The sequence below is a fragment of the Apis mellifera genome, linkage group LG8, assembly GCF_003254395.2.
Source record: "Apis mellifera strain DH4 linkage group LG8, Amel_HAv3.1, whole genome shotgun sequence".
In the NCBI taxonomy this organism is placed as follows: domain Eukaryota; kingdom Metazoa; phylum Arthropoda; class Insecta; order Hymenoptera; family Apidae; genus Apis; species Apis mellifera.
The window spans coordinates 9,650,126-9,675,745 of NC_037645.1; the positions used below are offsets into that span (position 1 = coordinate 9,650,126).

The 25,620-nt window shown below is 33.6% G+C and overlaps 1 protein-coding gene and 1 long non-coding RNA gene across 2 annotated transcripts in view; one reads left to right on the plus strand and one right to left on the minus strand.

The window, feature by feature from the left end:
• The window catches only part of Ecr (ecdysone receptor), a 120,853-nt gene that overhangs the window by 23,179 nt on the left and 72,054 nt on the right, over positions 1–25,620 (plus strand). The gene's annotated exons all lie outside the window — the stretch shown is intronic.
• LOC107964817 overlaps positions 5,264–25,620 on the minus strand; it is a 31,790-nt gene continuing 11,433 nt past the window's right edge. The window contains exon 2 of the long non-coding RNA XR_001703865.2: positions 5,264–7,825. This is a non-coding gene — a long non-coding RNA (uncharacterized LOC107964817). The remainder of the gene's footprint in view (positions 7,826–25,620) is intronic.

The following is a 25,620-nucleotide window of genomic DNA, read 5'->3' on the forward strand; positions in this document are numbered from 1 at the left end:
TTCGATGCATTTCGAGTCTCGTGTTTCAGTTCCACCGTTCCCTCTTTCATCTCCCTCCCTCTCTTTTCTCCTACTCTCCCCTCCACCTTTCTTCCTTCCACTCCGGCATCCTTCGTAATAAATACGATCCGTCGATAATATAAATCCCGAAATATCCGGTAAGTAACGAAAAAACTGAACGAATTAAACCTTTTCGTTTTCACTCTTTCTTTTTCGCGTGCAATAATTTCCTTCGCACGACAGCGTGGTCACTTCGAGTTCGTCGTCGTTTCGAGGATTCGATATTCCTCCGTTTAAAACAATCACAAGAGCAGCAAGAGTCACGAGGCGAGAGATCTCACGTGACCGAACTTAACCATATTCCGATTGACACGGTGGCGACAGTGGCGACAGTGGCGACGCGACGCGTCGATAAGCATCGAACGTGCGTTCGAGGACGTCGAATGCGGGCCAAGGCAGCCGTCCGCGATTTGTCAGCCGTAAATCTCGAACACGCTCGTTCCTTGCACGGACACCTACCCGGTAATTACATGGTTCCTTACCTCCAGTTACGTCAACCAGACCTGACATTTTCCTCGTTGCGACCGGGTTGCGCTCGCTTTTTACAGGCTTCACTTTGCCCGCAAGCGCCCTCTTCTGCTTCTTCCCTTGCAATTTTTCTTACGAGGATTATTCGATCGAATCGAACGGATTACATTTGATTTCTTTTACACTCGCGCTTTTTGAAATTTTATGTAATTGCGATTAAAAAAAAGATTCGATAAGAATTTCTTTTATTGTCAACTTTTTCAAATTTACCTTGAAACTTGTTAAAACGAATTATGGTCACGTCATTACGTGCGATATATATATTTTTTTTTTTTTATGCTTCTTGTATATACACATTGAATTTCCAGTAATTCCATCCTCGTTTTATTTCCTATGCAAGCGTTATTAATTAATAGGTAACGACAATTTTCGCGAGTAAAAATCGAAGGAAAAGAATTTGTCGTCGGGAAGGGAAAATGATTTTATTACACCGCTTATGGCGATAATAAAATGATAATGAAAGTGAAAGCCCCATGGAAACGATCCACTCGAAATAACGAACTCAAAAGTGTGTGTTATGAAAGAGAGAGAGAGAGGGAAAGAGAGGGAGAAGAAGAAAAGGAAAGAAGAGAGAGGCTAAAGATCAGTCTCGAGACAGTTGGTTGATTTATGAAGGGAGCCCGACGAATGATTTATCGATCGACGTAATTGCGGGCGGACAATGCGAAAATAACGTGTTGCCTTGATTGCCTGTGAAATACGGCGCCATCTTGGCTAAAGTATTCTCGAGGGTTCTGCGACTTCCTAAATAAATTCCTCGAGAGAGAGAGAGAGAGAGAGAGAGAGAGAGAGAGAGAGAGAGAGAGAGAGAGAGAGAGAGAGAGAGAGAGAGAGAGAGAGAGAGAGAGAGAGAGAGAGAGTATTTAATCCCAATAACGTATTCCTTCCTTTTCGAACGAAAGGATCGTTTATCAATTTAATAATCGATTATATGCCGTTAATAAGAACGAAATAAATTCCCTAGGAACGAAAGTGTATCCAAATTCAACAGATGAATTATTCATTCGTGAACAATTCCATCTTTAAGTATTAAAATAGATTACAATTACGAATTAATCAATTAAACTTAATTAATAAACTGAAATTTTTTTTGGCCAATATTCAAAAATTTGTACCAATTATAGTTGAATCAATTTCATTTCAATATTTTTTAAATCGAGTTAATAAACAAAATTAATAAAAAATTAATATAATATTTAAAGGTTAATTTTTATATAGGTATTTTTTATATTTATATAGGTAATAAGTTAATATAACATTAGTTTGTCAAACTGAAATAAATTTTATAAATTATTTTTTAAAATCAACATTAGATTGGTCTTCAACCAAACCGATTGGTGCTCGATCGATACAAAACACACGGATGAGAAAAATTATACTCACATTATATTTGAAATGATCGCCAGAGGGGTCTTTTATCGAATTAATAAACAAAATTAAAAAATTAGTTAATATAACATTAGTTTATCAAACTGAAATAAATTTTTATAAATTATTTTTTAAAATTAGATAGTTTTCAATTAAACCGATTGGTGCTCGATCGGTACAAAGCACACGAATGAGAAAAATTACATACACATTACATTTGAAATGATCGTCAGAAGGGTCTTTTATCGAGTTAATAAACAAAATTAAAAAATTAGTTAATATAACATTAGTTTATCAAACTAAAATAAATTTTTATAAATTATTTTTTAAAATTAGATAGTTTTCAATTAAACCGATTGGTGCTCGATCGGTACAAAGCACACGAATGAGAAAAATTACATACACATTACATTTGAAATGATCGGTGAGAGGGGTCTTTCATCGAATTAATAAACAAAATTAAAAAATTAGTTAATCCTAATATAATATTAGTTTGTCAAACTGAAATAAATTTTTATAAATTATTTTTTAAAATCAACATTAGATTGGTGCTCGATCGATACAAAGTACACGGATGAGAGAAAAATTACACTCGCATTACATTTGAAATGACCGCCAGAAGATGGAGAGCATTTTTAGCTTCGATCGTCCATCCATCACGACGGCGGGAAAAGGGGATCGCGTTTCGGTTAACGTTCGAGAAACGAAACGAAACGTTGCCAAATTGAAAGCCAAGACCGGACAGGTGGAGGATGGAATACGTATCCTCCTCGTGTGTTGCTGCGTGTGTCGCGTGTCGCAATAATCGTTGGTTAACGATCGATCCGAGTGCCAACACGGCCGAGGGATCATTGCACGTCGCGCGCACGTCTGGAGGGGGCTGGAGGAGATTCTGTGCGCGATTCTGGCCGTGCCAGAAACGGTGAAACGTTGCAACTCGCGGTGACAAAGTGGAGAATAAACGGGTATTATCTTCGAGGCCACCGTCAAATCGAGAGATCGTTGAAATCGACGCTTCGAACGAAAAATATTCGAATTCGAATCAAATGGATGGATTTAGAAAGAAACAATTTATCTTTAAATTAATCATTTATATCAATCGCGAATTTTACTTAAATTATTTTTAATATTATTATTATATATTATTTTATATATTATTATTATTATTATATATTATTTTATATATTATTATTATTATATATTATTTCATATATTATTATTATTATATATTATTTCATATATTATTATTATTATTATTATTATTATTATTATTATTATTATATGTTATTTTATATATTATTATTATTATTATTATTATATATTATTTTATATATTATTATTATTATTATATATTATTTTATATATTATTATTATTATTATATATTATTTTATATATTATTATTATTATTATATTATATATTATTATTATTATTATTATTATTATATATTATTTTATATATATATTATTATTTTTAATATTATTTCAAAATCATCGATCTGTTATTATTATTATTTCTTATCGGATTGTTAATTTATTACAAAAGTTTTTCTTTTTGAAGAGAATATCCCGATATATATATCCCCAATAGATATTCGTGGGTTACGTCATCAACCGATTGATAGTTGCGGATCTTGGCCCGAAGAGGGCGAAGACACTGTCCAATACACTGGCCGTGCGTGTATTTTGGCGTTCAGGGTCCGGCGTGACCTGGACGTCGACTTTCAAAGCTTCACCCCTATAAATAGGATTGGCCAGAGTTGGCAAAGATAGTGCAAGGCCGAGCTTGCCGGGAATAATAGCCAGGAGAAATGCACTCGCTCGACTCGTCTCAGCGTCGAGGATGCGTGGATTATCGGCTCTCTCGCTCCTTTATTGCCTTGTTTGATTGAAAAAACCCTTCCAAAAATTAGGATCCTGTGACGAATAGAAGAATCTGTAATTAAACGATAATTTCTTTTTTTTTTCCAAGTTTGATTGAAAAGATCCTCTCAAAATTTTCAAAATTAGGATCTTAGGATGACGAATATTTTGGAATCAGTCTTATTTTGAAATATGCGGTTTAAGAATCTGTAATTAAATAATAATTTCTTTCTTTTTTTTACCAGTTTGATTGAAAAGACCCTCCAAAAATTTTGCAAAATTAGGATCTTGTGACGAATATTTTGGAATTACTCTTATTTTGAAAAATATGTGATTTAAGAGTCTGATAATTTCTTTCTTTTTTTTACTAGTTTGATTGAAAAGACCCTCCAAAAATTTTCGCAAAATTAGGATCTTGTGACGAATAGAAGAATCTGTAATTAAACGATAATTTTTTTCTTTTTTTTACCAGTTTGATTGCAAAGATCTTCCCAAAATTTTGCAAAATTAGGATCTTATATTTTGGAATCTTATTTTGAAATATGCAGTTTAAGAATCTGATAATTTCTTTCTTTTTTTTATCAGTTTGATTGAAAAGACCCTCCCAAAATTTTGCAAAATTAGGATCTTGTGATGAATATTTTGGAATTACTCTTATTTTGAAATATGTGGTTTAAGAGTCTGATAATTTCTTTCTTTTTTTTATCAGTTTGATTGAAAAGACTCTCCCAAAATTTTCAAAATTAGGATCTTGTGACAAATATTTTGGAATTACTCTTATTTTGAAATATGCAATTTAAGAATCTGTAATTAAACGATTTACTAGTTTGAGGTTATAATATTTAGTACATAATTAATTAGTCTGAAGAATATTTTATTTTATGTTTAGTTAAATATAATATTTATTTTATTTAAATTATACTTTTATCTTTGTCTATCATCTATCTGATTCACAAGAAAAGATTCATCAGATTTGAGGTTATAATATTGTATAATTTGTATAATTAATTAGTTTGAAGAATATTTTACATCTTAAATATATTTAGTTAAATATAATATTTACTTTATTTAAATTATACTTTATATATATTCTATACTTTATATATATGTATTTTTGTCTATCTTAATTTATTGAGTTACATACAGTTGAATATTTTACATTTAACTAGTGATTGGACATCTATGTACGATTTTGAATAATCTATGGTTGAATGCTCTATGATTTCGTTAATCTATATTGGAACAATCTAAATTTTGAATATTTTATCTGCTCGACGTTTAATAATTTAATTCTTGAGGGGAGAAATCTATCTAAATTTTATTCTAAATATTACAATCGAACTATCCTTAACTCGTGATCAGATATTGATATTATTTAAATAATTGTACAATAAATCAAATTGCTTCTCTCGAGATTGACAGTCATTTTTAATTTTATTTATTTCCTTTTTTTTTTTTTTTATTTTCCTTGCAACTTGATCTCTCGCACGAAAATGAAATTGCAGAGAAATTTGGCACGCTTCTCATTGTTTCGCACCAAACACGTGCGCGCGAACTCTGACAGATCTAAATTATGCACTGTTTACCGAACGGAATTGGTCAATTTGTTCTGGTGATTATTGTATCTTGAATGTACCAATGATGATTTCGAGGCTGGTTTTATGGATTCTTCGTGAGGAAACTCGAGAATGATTTGTGACCGTTTACGTATTTCTTCCGTTCCGTATAATCTCTTCGAGTGCAATAAAAATTCGATTCGTTGAAAATTGATTAATTGCGTTTAAAAAATATTTTAACAGATAATATATATTATATTTCCTTTCATATTATTATGCTTATATACTTAAATTAATTTAAACATAGAAATATACGTACGACCGCTCATGCGCTAAACTCGAACAACCTAACCTCAAACTCATCTTGCCCATTAACCTTATTGACCACGTAACCACTTGTTGCAACCGGTTTCTGCAACAAGCATTTCCATCTGAAAACCTCTTCTTCCATCAAAATCCAAATTCAAATATTTTCACACGCGGCCGAACTCGAGAAACTTGCCATTAAAGCAACTTGAAAAGTTCGTTCCAAGAGAGAGCAGTGTATCGATGAGGTCGTGAAAAAAGATGGCACTGCAAAAAGTCAGACAACCGAGGGTTTATTACTCGCGCTTGTTGTTCCACGATGTGTCTGAATGTCCGCATTATGCTCGCGCCAAGTTAAGCCAGACATTCTGTATTTCGTCGGGATATCGTGGCAACCTCCGCTCCCCCCTCTCTCACTTCTCTCTTTCTCTCTCTCTCTCTCTCTCTCTCGCTCGCTCTTTCTTGCGCGCCTGAAACTGTCTAGGGGGACAATGGCGAGGTTATATCCGAGCCAACGAGAGTGCATTGTTAAACGACATCGGTGAGAATCAAGGAGAAACACGTCACAGATGGCCTAGAGAAAGATAGAGAAAGAGAGAGAGAGAGAGAGAGAGAGAGAGAAAGGAAAGAACGTGGAGGGCATCGGTCGTTGGGATACGCTGATAACACAAAAATCGAAACACTAGTGCCGTTTTACTAGTCGTTAATCAAAGTTTTCATGGCTATTTTCTTGCTCATTTCTTTTTTTTTTTTCGATCGTTAATAAATATCGATAAATCATTGACGAGCGAAGTGATTTTCTGATTTTTCTTTTTCCTTTTCTGTTGCAGGTGAGTCCACGAATAATTTTTCATCGTATATAGTAAGTATACTCATTTTTACACACGGCAAACACACACTTATCGTCGATGATCGAATTTTCCTTTCCTAACGCAAGCGTCGAAGAACGATATCCCGAGACGCTTAAGAGGTTAGAATCGAAAGGGAAGAGGCACGCTTTAAAAAGAACTTTAAGGATACGCGAACTTGCTGATAAACTTGCCTTCGGGACTTCTATTATCAGTTTGGCACAAAGTAAATACGGTTTCTCCCCTCTTTTCCCTCCACACACGGTTAAAAAAAGAATTCCAACAGAGTATCTGGATTCCTTTGGATTCGCACTGATCGCGTTGGCAGCGCAGAGGGCGCTGGCGGCGCGACTCGAGCAGGACACGGATTCGCTATTCGCGAAACGAACGTTCTGGCAATCCGTGGCAGCCTTGTGTCCTTTTCTTTCTTTCTGTCTCTCTCTCTTCACTTCACGAACGCCCACATCCTTTATCAGAATCTACATTCACGGCTGAGATCACCGATCCTGGTCGGGTTCAAGGCCGATTACGAAGACCCCCCTCCTCCTCACTTTCGCCACTACTAGGGAGGGCCTCGTACGAGATCTTCCCTCGTCGTACCTCGTCGTATGATTTTTCTTATCTCAACCGGGACGGCCGGGCTCTCGTTTCTCTCACGGCCGACGACATTCCTACGGGATCAAAAGCGATCGTGGCGCGCCTCTGTTTGCATCGCGAAAGGACCTCGCCTCTCTCGGTATCCCTTCCCCCTCCCCCTCGCCTTCCGCCTCCTCGCCCTTTTTTATCGACGCTACGCCTCTCTTTTTGCTTTTCGCTCTCGACTCTTTTTGACCGACGAAGCTGCTTCGCGTTACAACGGATTGTCATTTCGTCGCTTTAAAAAGATTCTATTTTTTCTTTTTTTTTTAATGAATTGGAAAGAGAAGATGCAAAGCGAAATTTAAGAAGGGAATGGCAGGATTTGAAATTGCGCGTTGAACGCACGAGGTCGCCGTCCAAACATGGCGTAAACAAGCGCGTTTGATGTACTCCGGCGGCGTTTGTCGCCGGCACAATAAACCTGCCGGTGTGTCGTAGATGCGCGAGTAAACTTCGCAAGAGATTATACCCGCCCACGCCAACCACTCGTCCGTCCCCTCCTTCTTCTTCTCCTTCTTCTTTTTTTTTTCTTACCACGATTTATTCCGCTGGTTTATTCCGGGCCCTGGTTTCGTAACGCTGCACCGTTTCAAACATTTCCCTAGAAACCTTTAGCTTTAGCTTTCCTCTTCGTCACGGCCTCTTCATCTAAATTGTACCTGTGTAGACAGATTTCTCCGTTTAATATATTAGAACGTGTCTCTTGTATGTATATATATATATATATATATAAGTGTATATCAAGTATGAAAAGTGAAAGAAGAAGAAGGAGAAAAAAAGGAACGGTTAAAAGTAAAGTTGGAATTAAAAGGGAAGCTAGATATTTTTATATTCCGGGACATCGAAACTCCATTTGCAGTGGAGTTTTTTTCCTCCCCCTCTCTAATTACCAAAACATCCGCGAGGAACGAGGAGAGATTTTTATCGAGGATCCCGATCGAGAGATTGTTCGGTTCGTTCGCAGTTTTAGAGAAGGCTCTCCTCTCCTCTCCTCTCCTCTCCTCTCCTCTCGTTCTTAATTACTTAGAACGATCGAGGTAACCAGTTGGCGGTATAATGTTGCGTAGTGGTTCCGCGTTTCTTTCTTTTCCTCCTCTTTCTTTTTCTTCTTGCTTTGCGAAGATCGCCGAGATTCACCGAGTTGTTTCCAACTTTCTCTTTGTTCTCTCTTTCTCTCTCTCTGTCTCTCTCTGTCTCTGTTTGACTGGTCGGCTTCCTGAATCGTTATTCCTGCCCGTCTTTGCCGAGGATCCTGTCTCAAACAATCTTCAAGGGGAACGCAATTAGCAGCGATGAAAACGAGACCTTTGACGCGTTGCCGCCTTTAATCGATCATTTAGCTGCCTTAATTTCGTCCCTAACAAACGAACCCTTTTTAACGGTTAGCAGTTGAGTAAAAGTTGTACGCTTTTTGATCGGTCAGCTAACTAGGGAAATTCCTAGTTATATTCCTAGTTAAATTTTTATATCTATATGTTACATTATGTAATATTTGTATATATTAAATTATATAATAATTAATAAATTGTATATAATAGAATTTTTATTATTATATTTTAAACGGTAATTAGGCGATCATTATGAGATTTTATTATATTTGTGTTCACAGAGAATGGAAGAGACTTAAATTAATCCAAGATCGGTTTAAGATTCTATAAGAAAATTTTATAGATGTGAGAATATTGAAATTTAAAAAAATATCTGGAAAACAAAACTTTTTATGATATCTGTGAGAATAGAAATTAATCAGTTTAAGATTCTATAGGAAAATTATAGATATTATAGAAGATTGAAATTTAAAAAAATATGTAGAAAACGAAACTTTTTATATCTGTGAGAATATAAGACTTAAATTAATCCAAGATTGGTTTAAGATTCTATAGGAAAATTTTATAAATATGAGAATATTGAAATTATATAGAAAATGAAATTTTTTATGATATCTGTGAGAATAGAAGACTTAAATTAATTCAAGATTGGTTTAAGATTTTAAGGAAAATTATAGATATTATAGAATATTATAGAAATTTAAAAAAATATATAGGAAATGAAACTTTTTATGATATCTGTGAGAATGGAAGACTTAAATTAATCCAAGATCGGTTTAAGATTTTAAGGAAAATTATAGATATTATAGAATATTATAGAAATTTAAAAAAATTGTAGAAAAGGAAACTTTTTATGATATCTGTGAGAATAGAAGACTTAAATTAATTCAAAATCAGTTTAAAATTCTATAAGAAAATTTTATAAATATGAGAATATTGAAATTATATAGAAAATGAAATTTTTTATGATATCTGTGAGAATAGAAGACTTAAATTAATCCAAGGTCGGTTTAAGATTCTCTAAGAAAATTTTATAGATGTGAGAACATTGAAATTTAAAAAAATATATATATAAATAAAACTTTTTATGATATCTGTGAGAATAGAAGACTTAAAGATTAATCAGTTTAAGATTCTATAGGAAAATTATAGATATTATAGAAGATTGAAATTTAAAAAAATATGTAGAAAAAGAAACTTTTTATGATATCTGTGAGAATAGAAGACTTAAAGATTAATCAGTTTAAGATTCTATAGGAAAATTATAGATATTATAGAAGATTGAAATTTAAAAAAATATATATAAATGAAACTTTTTATGATATCTGTGAAAATAGAAGACTTAAATTAATCCAAGATCGGTTTAAGATACTATAGGAAAATTTTATAAATATGAGAATATTGAAATTTAAAAAAATATATAGAAAACAAAACTGAAACACAAATTATTAAAACGCAATTAAGAAATTTCTAAATTACTAAAGATAAATTATTAAAGATCCCAGAATCCAAACACTTGAAAATAATAGATACAAGTTGATAAAAACAATTTTCAGGAACATTAAACAAAATATACAAATATATTGGGAAATTTCACGAATTTAGAGTAGAGAAACTCTTTAAGAAATGACTTAAGACTAAATAACTTTTCTTAAATTTACCAACATTTCGATTTTCGAAATCGAAAAATCTAACGGACTATTTCGCGATGAACTTGCTTCACCGATTTCTTCGCGAGTTCTTCGAGACAAAAATACCGGGCGAGCAACGTGCTCGAAAATGTACACAAACGGCCGGTTGTGCCCGGCCATGTGCGACCGCGTAAAAAAGAAGAGAATGAACGAAACGTTGGAGGAGCAGGGAGGTCAAAGGGGCCATGAGCGGCCAGGAGGAGGGGGAGGAGGAGGATTCGTTCGCCGCGGGAGGTCCTAGTGAACGTATCCGTGGTTCTTGACCTCACCGCGCCGTCTCGACACAATTTTCGCACCGATCAAACAAACCTCGAGCTTTTATTCGAATCGTCACCGTCAACCAATCCATTCTCGATTAATTGTTCTCGAAACTTTCTCGAAATTCGATCTTTTTTTTTTTTTTGTGCACCTCGAAACTTTTCTCAAGACAGCTTTTTCTATCTTGAGGATTATTCTATTATCGTTTATCACGGGCAATTTTAGGAATTTTAGGGTTATTTTTTTGAAATCGTTCTAGGGAATTTTTTCCCATTCTTTCGTTTTCTTCGATGGTGCTACGATTCTTTATATTCAAATTAACGCCTGTAAAGAAAAAAATTTGTTCTTCGTTATGGAATAACGCTCGTTTCATTACAGAATTTTAGGGTTGTTTTTTTAAAATCGTTCTAGGGAATTTTTTTCCATTCTTTCGTTTTCTTCGATGGTGCTACGATTCTTTATATTCAAATTAACGACTGTAAAGAAAAAAATTTGTTCTTCGTTATAGAATAACGCTCGTTTCATTACAGAATTTTAGGGTTATTTTTTTAAAATCGTTCTAGGGAATTTTTTCCCATTCTTTCGTTTTCTTCGATGGTGCTACGATTCTTTATATATATGGAAGCATATTACAGCCTGTAAAGGAGAAAATTTGTTCTTCGTTGTGGAATAACGCTCGTTTCATTACAGAATTTTAGGGTTGTTTTTTTAAAATCGTTCTAGGGAATTTTTTCCCATTCTTTCGTTTTCTTCGATGGTGCTACGATTCTTTATATTCAAATTAACGCCTGTAAAGAAAAAAATTTGTTCTTCGTTGTGGAATAACGCTCGTTTCATTACAGAATTTTAGGGTTATTTTTTTAAAATCGTTCTAGGGAATTTTTTCCCATTCTTTCGTTTTCTTCGATGGTGCTACGATTCTTTATATTCAAATTAACGCCTGTAAAGGAGAAAATTTGTTCTTCGTCGTGGAATAACGCTCGTTTCATTACAGAATTTTAGGGTTGTTTCTTTAAAATCGTTCTAGGGAATTTTTTCCCATTCTTTCGTTTTCTTCGATGGTGCTACGATTCTTTATATATATACGGAAGCATTATATTCAAATCAACGCCTGTAAAGGAGAAAATTTGTTCTTTGTTGTGGAATAACGCTCGTTAATTCGACGAATTTTTCGCACAAGATATTTCGATCTATTTCACCCACCTCCGTGGGAAACTTTTCTACCGTGTAATTATCAACCTGTTCGAACTACCTATCTCGTCGGAGAAGAGAAAAATATTATTCTTCAGGGAGTTAACGCGTTATTCTCTGGTACAATGTGTTAATGCCTTGGAACGGTGTTCTAGGGAAGTTTTGGTTTTTGCATAGAAGTGGCGTAGAACACGCGATATGAAGAAGCGTTCAAGAGGATTGAAAATATCGTGTTTTGAATGGACGAGTTTAAATCGAATCGATCGTCATAAAAATGAAAGGCGAAAGGCTTTGCGTTGCGACTGTGCGTTCCACCGAAAATTGATTATTTTTGACCGGTTCCCAGACAGAGCTGAGGCCAAGACTCGTTTTACCCGTAAGCTCCCGTGAAATCGATAAATTGCGACCGACCGGTCGCAAATTCGCTTCTTTAATGCGGCTTTGCTCTAACGAGCCTAATAATTCTGCCAGAGCATGGTCGGCCAAGTTTATAGTTCCTCGTAAAATCTTAAAAACAGATGGGAAAGTTGCATTCGTAATATTGGCCGCCCTGTCACGGCCCTCGGCCACAAACCTCTGGATCATCTCGGCGAGGAAAGAAGAAGAAGAAAGAAAGGAAAGAAAGGAAGAAGGGAAATCATAATTTCGTTTAACCCCCGAGTCTCGATAATTCTTAACAAACGACGAGTCCTCTAAACTCTGCTACGATTTACAATCGTTGTATGTAAATCGAGGATTAAAAAGAACGAAGGTATTCAGACAAAATAATATCGGTGGAAAGATAAATTTCTAAATTTCTCCGTTTATATATTTTTGCAACGCATTTGCGAAATGATTCGATGATTGGAAAGAGGATCGAGGAAGAGCGCCGTTCTATAAATGTTTTCGGAACGCGTGCTATTTTCGATCGTGTAACCAATTCCGCGAGTGCATTCGATAGGTTTGTTCCTCGTAAATTAATTTTCTTAATTATTTAATGGAGATTTCCATCGAAAGTTGTACGAATCTAAGGGAATATAATCGATCGTTAAGCGTAGTTCGCGTAAAAGTTACTAGAACTTTCGATTTCGATCGTTAGTGTACGCATTCGATACGTCCCTGGTAAATTAATTTTCTTAATTATTTAATGGAGATTTCCATCCAGAATTGTACGAATCTAAGTTGTACGAATATAATCAATCGTTACGTAGTTCGCGTAAAAGTTACTAGAACTTTCGGTTTCGTTCGTGACAACGAATGTGCGTATAAGTTAGTGCATGCATTCGATACGTTTGTTATAAATTAATTTTTTTAATTATTTAATGGAGATTTTCATCGAGAGTTGTACGAATCTAAGGGAATATAATCGATCGTTAAGCGTAGTTCGCGTAAAAGTTACTAGAACTTTCGATCGATTATAGAAGGGAATATATCGAATATAATCGTTAAGTATAATTCGTGTAAAAGTTACTAGAACTTTCGGTTTCGTTCGTGACGACAAAGATGCATAGGTTAGTGCACGCATTCGATATGTTTGTCCCTGGTAAATTAATTTTCTTAATTATTTAATGGAGATTTTCATCGAAAGTTGTACGAATCTAAGGAATATAATCGATCGTTTGCGTAAAAATTACTAGAACTTTCGGTTTCGTTCGTGACGACGAAGGTGCATATAGGTTAATGCACACATTTGATATGTTTGTTCCTAAATTAATTTTCTTAATTATTTAATAGAGATTTTCATCCAGAATTGTACGAATCCAAGGGAATATAATCGATCGTTAAGCATAGTTCGCGTAAAACTTACTAGAACTTTCGGTTTCGTTCGTGATGACGAAGGTGCGTATAGGTTAGTGCACGCATTCGATACGTTTGTTATAAATTAATTTTCTTAATTATTTAACGGAGATTTCCGATTTCAAAGTTGTACGAATTTAAGTTGTACGAATATAATCGATCGTTAAGCATAGTTTGCGTAAAAGTTACTAGAACTTTCGACACGAAGGTTAATGCACGCATTCCATACATTTGTTATAAATTAATTTTCTTAATTATTTAATGGAGATTTCCGATTTCAGAGTTGTACGAATCTAAGTTGTACGAATATAATCGATCGTTAAGCTAAAAGTTACTAGAACTTTCGGTTTCATTCGTGACGACGAAGGTGCGTATAATTATATATATTTATATTTAATTATTTAATGGAGATTTCCATCCAGAGTTCTAAGGGAATATATACGAATCTAAGGGAATATAATCAATTATAGAAGGGAATATATCGAATATAATCGTTAAACATAGTTCGTGAAAAAATTACTGAAAAAAATTATTGAAAAAAGTTACTTTTAGTTTCGTTCGTGATAACGAAAGTGCGTATAGGTTAGTGCACGCATTCGATACATTTGTCCCATTTGTTATATATTAATTCTTTTAATTATTTAATGGAGATTTCCATCCAGAATTGTACAAATCTAAAGGAATATAATCGATCGTTAAACGTAGTTCGCGTAAAAGTTACTAGAACTTTCGGTTTCGTTCGTGACGACGAAGATGCGTATAGTTCCTCATAAATTAATTCTCTTAATTATTTAATGGAGATTTCCACCCAGAATTGTACGAATCTAATCGATCGTTAAGCATAGTTAAAAGTTATTAGAACTTTCGGTTTCGTTCGAAGGTGCGTATAGGTTAGGATGCCATGTGTCGCTCGACGATATTTACGATTTATGGATTTTTCCCTAACGTATTCGACGATAAAAAAAAAAGAAGAAGGAAAAGAAAGAAAGTCAAAATAATTTCGAAAAATTTGAATCGAGGTTAGAAATATTCAATATCAGGAAAAGATTTTGCAAAAAGTGTTATTCAAAGAATTGTATCGTAACTCAAACGTAAAATAAAATAATGCCTCTCCATCACGAGTGTATATTGTTTGCGGTTTCAAGGTTAAAATTTTTGGCTATAATTTCAATTTTACTTCGCCCATTACGAAATCCCGCGTATGTGTAATGGAAACTGCGAACAATTCGTCCGGTTATTTTCCAGCTTTGTAACGTTACTTAGATATTTATAAGTCGAGGTGTCCGCCGTCTCCAGTTTCTAATAATTTTGCGGGGATTACGAACTCGTGATGTATTTCGCGGTTGGAAGCTAGAATGATGCACGTGCTATTTCGAGGTGTGGAGACCCAGTTGCATTTCTCGACCCGCGTGTAACGAAACTGGCAATCTCCTCCTTCGTTGTTCCCATTAGCCGAGAAATTCGATACGGTTCGGGGTAAAAACGAAAATCCATTCTCGAGACTCGCGCCGTTTCAACTTCGTGAAATTTCATTCACGAATTTAGAATTTTTAAAATTTGTTGGTTCAAGGCCCCTTCCTTTCCTTCCTTCAAGTTCAAGAGTTTCTCGAGAGATCGATCAACAGGCATTCCGTGATACGCGTTATCGTAAGATAAGAACGTAAGATAAGCTTCATCGAGTTTTCGAAAGAAAAAAATTTCTTTCCAAAAAAAAAAAAAAAGAATTTATATTCCGATTCTTGATAACGATCGATTCGATCGTTGATTCGATAAATTTGAAAGTTGAGTTCGAACGATTGATAATAAAGATAAAACGAGAAAAATAAAATTTTGGTTTTACGAAATGTGAATGCAAAATCGTGGTGGACGATGGATTTTATCGAGAAAGAGAAGTCCGTCGTTGAGCGGAGCGAAAAAAGAATCGCCGCGAGATGGTGACGGGTGTCCTTGACCGTGATCTACGAATGGACCAATGATGTCGCGTCACCGGGTTATTTTAATATCAAAGGCGCTATTATTAACGCGTAACCCGATAGACTCAGTAGTAGCTCGTAGAAGAATGAGAATTCTTCGTGGAAACGCTATGATTTTCAATATCCGATTCAAATTTCCCGCCAAATTAACTCTCCCACACGCGCTCGTCGTTATATTTAACTCGAGAGAGAGAGAGAGCGTAATCGATTCACGCTAACGATACGATTTAAACAATTTCAACAACAAATTATTCCTTTCTCGATATAATAGAATAAAACGACGAGTTTCGAATTCAAGGATCGATTATATTCGTTTTAATAACGCTAGAATTTGACGAGCATTATTAGCAAACCTTCCTCTCTTTTCACCTCTGCGTCGTGTCACGCGTTCGTATGACTTGGCATTCAGCCTTGTTCTATGAACTAGATCGACGTGTGTGTTGTGTGTGCATTGACAGAGGACAGAGGTAGAGATGGGTAGGGAGAGCGAGCGAGAGAGAGAGAGCGAGCGGCCGCTTATCTCCTTCCTTCCGCACGCTTCAGCCTGTGTCGACGTTTTTTGTCGGATCCTTCTTCCATCGCTTCCCCCTCCACTCCCCTCTTCTCCATTTCTCGCGCATCCTTCTTCCCTTTTCAACTCCCAACTGCCAATATGTTTTTTCCTCCTCTTCTCGTTCCTCGGTGAATTCGGTGAAGACAATAATAATATTTTTCTTCTAATTCGTTTAGAATTAAATAGGAAAGGAAAAATAGATGCGATACGTGTGTGTATATAAATAAAACGATATGTAATATCTGTTATTGGTTGATTTTTTTTTTTTCTTCTTTATTCTAACCTAGAATTCCTTCTTCAAAGAGAGTTCGTCTTTCCTTACAATTCTTTCTTTCGTTTTTTTTTTTTTTATTTTTTGTTTTCTTTTTCGAGACATTTCTTTCTTCTTCCTTTGTTCATCGTCGTGACACGTGTTACACTTTTATGTTCCATTGACTTGTTCTCTCGAGCTTTTCTCCCCGCTCCTCCCCTCTCTCGCCCGACTCTGTCCCGGTAATTCGCCTTTGATCTTCGTTCTTTGCTAGAATCTTTTGTCCTCCACCGGTTTTCCTTTCAATCTGTTTTTCGTCTTAATGATCCCCCTATTTTTTTTCTCTCTCTCAGCCTCGTCTTTCTTCCTCTCGCTATCATATTTTTTATATTATTATAACTTAATAATAGTTCCATCTCTCGTATAATTAAATACTAAATTAATATTAATTAATATTAAATTAATAATAAAAAAAATTCCTCGACGTATATTTTTTCATTCTAAATTTCTAAATTCTCCTCTCCAACTTGTTCTTCCGTTTCCACTCGCGCGCTCCCACTTGCGTTTTCATTGCGACGGACGCGTTCGACGATGGCGTCGTTGTCAGCGTCTCTTCTGCCCTACTTGCAACGCGCATGCACCCCTGGTGCAGCGCGGAATAACCGAGAAATCGATCCCTCGGCCCCCTTCCTGTCTCTCTCTCTCTCTCTCTCTCTTTCTTTCTCTTTGTCGAGCGAACCACGTTCCCGGCTCTCCTCGATTTTCAATGGAAAATTCACTTCCACCCGCCTCTCCCACGCAAAAATCCATGGAGATTACTTCTGCTTAACCAACATGTTCACGACGAATCGCACCGCGTCGATTTGAAAAGCGTAGATAAATTTTGCAAAGTTTATTTATTTATTTATTTATTTATTTTCTTTCGATTTTATTAACGTCTTCCTTGCGTTTTTCTTTATTTTTTCCTTCTAGATTCTACTTCTTCAAGATTTCTTCTTTTTTTATTATTTTATTGTGAGTCTTTGTGATCGGTCGCGAGTTGATAAAATAACGAAATAGTATAATGAAAATGGGACGATTAAATAAATTTCGTAAAGTTTATTTATTTTCTTTCGATTTTATTAACGTCTTCCTTGCTTTTTCCTTTATTTTTTCCTTTCCAAAAAGAAAGTTGAAACGATGCATGGCTACTTCTTTCTCATCATTTCAAGATTTCTTCTTCTTTTATTCTTTTATTCTTTTATTATGACTTTTTGTAATCGATCGCGAGTTAATAAAATAAAATAATAGTATAATGAAAATGCTGGGGACGATTAAATAAATTTCATAAAGTTTATTTATTTTTTTTTTTTTTTCTTTCGATCTTCCCTGCGTTTTCCTTTATTTTTTCCTTTCCAAAAAGAAAATTGAAATGTATGGCTACTTCTTCATCATCATTTCAAGATTTCTTCTTCTTCTTTTATTCTTTTATTGTGAGTCTTTGTAATCGGTCGCGAGTTAATAAAATAACGAAATATAAATAATGAAAATGGGATAACGATTAAATAAATTTCGTAAAGTTTATTTATTTTCTTTCGATTTTATTAACGTCTTCCTTTTTTCTTTATTTTTTTCTTTCCAAAAAGAAAGTTGAAACGATCTTCACTTCAAAATTTCTTCTTCTTCTTTTATTCTTTTATCGTAATTATCTTTGTAATTGGTCGCGAGTTAATAAAATAACGAAATAGTATAATGAAAATGGGGAAAATGATTAAATAAATTTCGTAAAGTTTATTTATTTTTTTTCGATTTTATTAACGTCTTCCTTGCGTTTTCCTTTATTTTTTCTTCTCCAAAAAGAAAGTTGAAACAATGTATGGCTACTTCTTCCTCATCGTTTCAAGATTTCTTCTTTTTCTTTTATTCTTTTATTCTTTTATTATGACTTTTTGTAATCAGTCGCGAGTTAATAAAATAACGAAATAGTATAATGAAAATGATACGATTAAATAAATTTCATAAAGTTTATTTATTTATTTTCTCGATCGATTTTACAATGTCTTCTTTGCGTTTTCCTTTATTTTTTCCTTTCCAAAAAGAAAATTGAAATGTATGTCTATTTCTTCGTCATCACTTCAAGATTTCTTTTTCTTTTATTCTTTTATCGTAATTATCTTTGTAATCAGTCGCGAGTTAATAAAATAACGAAATAGTATAATGAAAATGATACGATTAAATAAATTTCATAAAGTTTATTTATTTATTTATTTTCTCGATCGATTTTACAATGTCTTCTTTGCATTTTCCTTTATTTTTTCCTTTCCAAAAAGAAAGTTGAAATGAAAGATGTATGGCTACTTCGTCGTCTTGATTTCAAGATTTCTTCTTCTTCTTTTATTCTTTTATCGTAATTATCGTGAGTCTTTATCGCGAATTAATAAAATAACGAAATAGTATAATGAAAATGATACGATTAAATAAATTTCATAAAGTTTATTTATTTATTTATTTTCTCGATCGATTTTACAATGTTTTCTTTGCATTTTCCTTTATTTTTTTCTTTCCAAAAAGAAAGTTGAAACGATGCATGGCTACTTCTTCCTCATCACTTCAAGATTTCTTCTTCTTCTTCTTTTATTCTTTTATGATAATTATTGTGAGTCTATATTCTTTTATCGTAATTATCGTGAGTCTTTGTCGCGAGTTAATAAAATAACGAAATAGATATAATGAAAATGAGGGAGGGAAGAAGATTATTAATCGACGGATTGCGGGCAGCTGGGTGGAAACTGGCGGAGGCTTCGTGGTCCCATTGAAGGGACATCGATCGCGGAGGCCCTCTCCGTTTGAATAGAAACGGTGTTACAGGCTGACTTTGCTCGAGAGAGACTCGGCCAGAGACAAAGTAAAGATCCCGTAGTCAGCAGAGCGTGTTGCGAGCCTTCTCCGATGCGCTGGAGTGGCTCAGCAGTTTCTGCTTAAACACTTCCCTTTCCTTTCCTTTCCTTTCCTTTCTGCGACTTCCCTTCCCTTCCCTTCCCTTCCCTTCCCTTCCCTTCCCTTCCCTTTGAAGAGAATCGAGAGATCTTTGAATCTTGCGAATCTCGTTTCCAATCCCCTCGAATCGCGACAATTATTTAATTCAATCGAGCGAGGAGAGCGATCGAGTCGAGGTTGAAATTTTCCAAACGAATATTTAGAATCAGAATTAGTGCATCGACGACGACGGAACAAACGATGATAATAAATTTCCTATACGAATTTCGGTAGAAAATTATTTTAAGAATTATAATTATAAATATATTAAATAAATATATATATATATATATATAATATATGATATATTAAATATATTACAAGATATAAATTTTTTTTTAATTTTAAGGTATATAATTATTTTAAGAATAAACTACAACAAAAAAGAAATCTTTTCTTTTCCTGTAATTCGTGAGTTAAATTCGTGAGAGAGAGAGAGAGAGAGAGAGATAGATAGATAGATAGATAGATAGATAGATAGATAGATAGATAGATAGATAGATAGATAGATAGATAGATATATAGAGAGAGAGAGAGAGAGAGAGATCTAGAGCAATAGATAGATAGATAGATAGATAGAGATAGAGAAAGAGAGAGAGAGAGAGAGAGAGAGAGAGAGAGATCTAGAGCAATAGGTAGATAGATAGATAAATAGATAGATAGATAGATAGATAGAGAGAGAGAGAAAGAGAGAGAGAGAGAGATAAATAGATAGATAGATAGATAGATAAATAGAGAGAGAGAGAGAGAGAGAGAGAGAGAGAGAGAGAGAGAGATAGATAGATAGATAGATAGATAGATAGATAGAGAGAGAGAGAGAGAGAGAGAGAGAGAGAGAGAGAGAGAGAGAGAGAGAGAGAGAGAGAGAGAGAGATAAAGATAGAGATCTAGAGCAATAGATAGATAGATAGATAGATAGATAGATAGATAGATAGATAGAGAGAGAGAGAGAGAGAGATGGGGGTTTGGAGAATTCCAAGGGAGATGATGATCGGTAAAGGTTAAAGGTAAGGAGAGGAGGGTTGTGTCCATTGTGTTTTCTTCGTGGCGTGGACCATGAACTTTCGAATGGAGGAGGCTGGTCGCGACCTACTTGCGGGTCAGCAGACAAGCGTTCGGTCTCGATTGTGCAAACATCGTTTCGCTTGGATCAATGTCGATCGCTATCGATCGTTATCGATCGTTCAAACGTGCAAAGAGAGCGCTTTTGTTTTTCGATTAGGAAATGGAATAGAAGAAAAATTAAGGATTCTCGATTTGAAATCACTGAAAATTAACAAAACTAAAAAATTTATCGATACCTGAGATTTTAAAAAACTTGGAAAAGATCTCTGTTTTTCGATGAAGAAATAGAATAGAAGAAAAATTAAGGATTCTTGATCTGAAATCACTGAAACTTAACGAAACTAAAAAACTTTATCGAAATTTTAAGAAAATAGAAAAATTAAAGATTCTCGATCGTATCTGAAATCATTGAAAATTAAAAAATTTATCGAAATTTTAAGAAACTTGGAAAAGATGCAATCTCTGTTTTTCAATGAAGAAATAAAATAGAAAAATTAAAGATTCTTGATCTGAAATCACTGAAAATTGACGAGACTAAAAAATTTATCGAAATTTTAGAAAGAAACTTGGAAATTTTAAGAAACTTGGAAAAGATGTAATCTCTATTTTTCGTTTAAGAAATAAAATGGAACAAAAATTAAAGATTCTCGATCTGAAATAAATGAACTGAAAATTAATATTAACAAAATTAAAAAATTTATCGAAATTTTAAGAAAATAGAAAAATTAAGGATTCTCGATCGTATTTGAAATCACTGAAAATTAACAAAACTAAAAAATTTATCGATACCTGAGATTTTAAAAAACTTGAAAAAGATCTCTGTTTTTCGGTGAAGAAATAGAATAGAAGAAAAATTAAGGATTCTCGATCTGAAATCACTGAAACTTAACGAAACTAAAAAAATTTACCAAAATTTTAAGAAACTTGGAAAAGATGTAATCCTTAGTTTGATATTGAAATTCAATTTAGAGGTTACGCTCTCCTTAGGTTGATCGAACAAGAATTCCTCGATTTATCTTAATTAAAAAAAAAAAAAAAAAAAAAAAAAAAACGATGGTAAGAGTTTAAATCGCATAACCAGTGACCTTAAGATAAACAGAAACTCCTTTCAAACGTTTAATTAGTTAATAACGATTGTGCAACAGTTGGCATAATGTGGACGAAAAAGGCACGGGTTAATCTTGCCGTTCGGCCAATCGAGGTCAATGATAAGATCGGCCTCTTCTTCTTCTTCTTCTTCTCCACTCCCTAGGAAAGGGAAAATTGATCCTTGCTTACCAACTGATGAATCTTGCATCTAGGTCACACCCACGATTCTTCTCCTCTCCTTAATCTTCTCTCGATAAAATTCGAACTCACCTTCTCTCGATAAAATTCGAACTCTCGTCTGAACAGAAATAATATTTCTTTCCGACGACACGATTTTTAAAAACCTCCGATCATTCCTTCACTTCATCGAATCATAAAACTGAAATATTTAATTTTAATTTTGTACCATTATAAGTTGCTAATCATCTAAAAACTTTAATTTCATTTCCATTACTGTTGGAACAGCAATAATTATTGTTGCTGAAGTAAAATATCAGCTCGTGTATCAACATCTAATCCAACTGTAAATATATGATGTGCTCAAACAATAAAACCTAAAAATTCAATTCCTAATATTGCATAAATTATACCTAAATTACCTAAATTATACCTAATTATACCTAAATTACAAAAATGTCGACATTCTAGGGAAAAAAATCTCCCATTCGTTAAACTTTCACAGCGGACAAAAATGGGGGAAAAAAATGGGGGATTGGAATCGATAACTGGGGAAAATTTTGCGGCCGACCGCGAGAAGAAACCGCATTTTATCAGCCGGCAAACTCTCCGTTTCTCGGTTCCTCCGCGCGGCCAGAATCCCAAGTCTGGAGTGGCCTCGAAGTGGATCTAACCCAGACCTAACCCAGACCAAGCCAGACAAACTTGAGACGACGAACCGGCGGCGGCGGCGGTGGCGATGGTGGCAATAGTTGCAGCGGTGTCGGTGCCGCCGCAGGATCGATCTGATGGCCTAGTTACTAGGAGAGAGCGAGAGGGAGAGACGGTAGACCTTTATACCGGGTGGGGTGAAAGACACTGTGTAGTAGGAATAAAATTCGTATATTCCCCTCCAATATTTAATTTCGAGTTCGAAAAGAATTAATTTCGAATTTTCAAATCTGGGAATTGGATTTTTTGACAAACTTTTTCTTTTTTTTCTCTCTCTCTAAGACATTGTGTAGTAGGAATAAAATTCGTATACTACCCTCTAATATTTAATTTCGAGTTCGAAAAGACACTTCGAATTTTTCTTTTTTTTTCTCTCTCTAAGAGAAGTATAGTAGAAATAAATTTTGTATACTCTCTCCAATATTTTATTTCATTTTGAAAAGACACTTCGAATTTTTCAAATCTCGAGAATTGGAATTTTTGGTAAACTTTCTTCTTTTTTTCTCTCTCTCTAAGACTTTGTAGTAGGAATATATAAAAAAATTTATTTCGAATTTTCAAATCTCGAGAATTGGATTTTTTGATAAACTTTTTCTTTTTTTCTCTCTTTAAGAGTGTAACTGTGTAGGAGAAATAAATTTTGTATACTCCCCTCCAATATTTTATTTCGAGTTCGAAAAGAATTAATTTCGAATTTTCAAATCTCTAGAATTGGATTTTTTGACAAACTTTTTCTTTTTTTTTCTCTCTCTAAGATACTGTATAATAATAAAAATAAAATTCGTATATCCTCTTCCAATATTTTATTTCGAATTCGAAAAGACACTTCGAATTTTTCTTTTTTTTTTTTCTCTCTCTAAGACACTGTATAATATAGTAGGAATAAATTTCGTATACTCTCTTCCAATATTTCATTTCGAATTTGAAAAGACACTTCGAATTTTTCTTTTTTTTTCTCTCTCTAAGACACTGTATAGTAGAAATAAATTTCGTATACCTCCTCCAATATTTAATTTCGAGTTCGAAAAGAATTGATTTCGAATTTTTGGCAAATTTTTTCTTTCTTTAAGACACTGAAGTAGGAATAAATTTCGTATACCTTCCAATATTTCATTTCATTTCGAAAAGAATTGATTTCGAATTTTCAAATCTCGAGAATTGGATTTTTTGACAAACTTTTTCTTTCTTTTTCTCTTTCTAAAACTCTTTAATAGAAATAAATTTTATATACTTCCCTCCAATATTTCATTTCATTTCGAATTTTCAAATCTCGAGAATTGGATTTTTTGGCAAACTTTTTCTTTTTTTCTCTCTCTCTAAGACACTGTAATAGGAATAAATTTCATATACTCCCCTCCAATATTTCATTTCATTTCGAAAAGAATTGATTTCGAATTTTTAAACCTCGAGAATTGGATTTTTTGGCAAATTTTTTCTTTCTTTTTCTCTTTAATAGAAATAAATTTTATATACTTCCCTCCAATATTTCATTTCATTTCGAATTTTCAAATCTCGAGAATTGAATTTTTTTGGCAAACTTTTTCTTTTTTATTTTTTCTCTTTCTCTCTCCAGAAATGAAAGTTAATACAATCAAGTATCGAGATTCAAAAATTCTACTCGTTATTTTCGTTGTTACCATTGTTCGTTTCACCCTGCACGCAATTTCGTCCCAGCCAGAGCCGAGAGATTCAACTGTGACTTCGTTCTTCATTCTTCGTTCGAGAGATGAACGGATGTGCGGCGGAGACGAAGACTCTCGACGCAGAGGGTCGAGAGTGGATGGTGTTGATCGGAGGTTGCAGCCGGGATACGAACCCTGGAGCGAGGACAGGCATTGACCTAGATGTCCTCTCTCCGCTTTCTCCATCCTCGTCGGGCGGATGTAGTCCCCGCGGTCCTGCGTACTTATTCCCAACCCCTCCTCCAGTTCTACCGCAGATTCTAGCCCTGGGCTGCTCCCGTTGCTGCTCCGCGAACCCTTCTCTCTCTCTCTCCCTCTTTCTCTCTCTTTCTCTCTTCTTCTGATGAAGTAGAACCGCGGAAGCAATAGCCGGAGGATATTTCCGGGGCAGAGAGTTTTACCGGTCAGCAGTTCTGCAAGACGGTAAACGTGATTTTGCTGACAAGCATATTTTTTTTTTTTTTTTTAAAGAGATATATTTAGAAATTATTTAACGTCTCTTATATTATATCTCTTATATTCATATATTAAAATAAAATTATTTATTCCTGTTAAAGAAAGTCCAGATTCTAAATCTTGCAAAGTCTTGTTTCAATTTTTCTTTAGAGAGATATATTTAGAATTTTTCTAACGTCTCTTATATTCGTCGTATATTAAATAAAAATAAAATTGTTTATTATTATTCTAATTACTTAAGTTAGGTTTAAAGGTAAAGAAAGTCCAGTTTCTAAATTTTGTAAAGTCTTGTTTCGATTTTTCATCAAGTTTTTTTTTTAGAGAGATATATTTAAAAATTATCTAACGTCTCTTATATTCATATATTAAAATAAAATTATTTATTCCTGTTAAAGGAAGTCCAGATTCTAAATCTTGCAAAGTCTTGTTTCGATTTTTCTTTAGATATCTTATATTTATCGTATATTAAAATAAAATTATTTATTATTATTTCAATTACTTAAGTCAAGTTTAAAAGTAAAGTTCAATTTCTAAATCTTGTAAAATCTTGTTTCAATTTTTCTTTAGATATATTTAGAAATTATCTAACATCTTTTATATTCATCATATATAAAATAAAATTATTTATTATTATTCCAATTACTTAAGTCAAATTTAAAAGTAAAGAAAGTCCAGTTTCTAAATTTTGTAAAGTCTTGTTTTAATTTTTCGTCGAGTTTTTCTTTTTTTCTTTTTCTTTAGAAGAATATATTTAGAAATTTTCTAACATCTCTTATATTCATCGTATATTAAAATAAAATTATTTATTCTTTTTATTCTTTTTATTTATTCTATTTATTCTGTTATTTAAATTAAATTTAAAAGTAAAGAAAGTCCAGCTTCTAAATCTTGTAAAGTCTTGTTTTAATTTTTCTTTAGAGAGAATTTATTATTATTTAGAAATTTTCTAACGTTTCTTATATTCATCGTATATTAAAATAAAATTGTTTATTCCTGTTAAAGAAAGTCCAGCTTCTAAATCTTGTAAAGTCTTGTTTCAATTTTTCTTTAAAGAGATATATTTAGAAATTATCTAACGTCTCTTATATTCGTCGTATATTAAAATAAAATTATTTATTCTTTTTATTTATTCTATTTATTCTGTTATTTAAATTAAGTTTAAAAGTAAAGAAAGTCCAGCTTCTAAATCTTGTTTAGTCTTGTTTTAATTTTTCTTTAGAGAGAATTTATTATTATTTA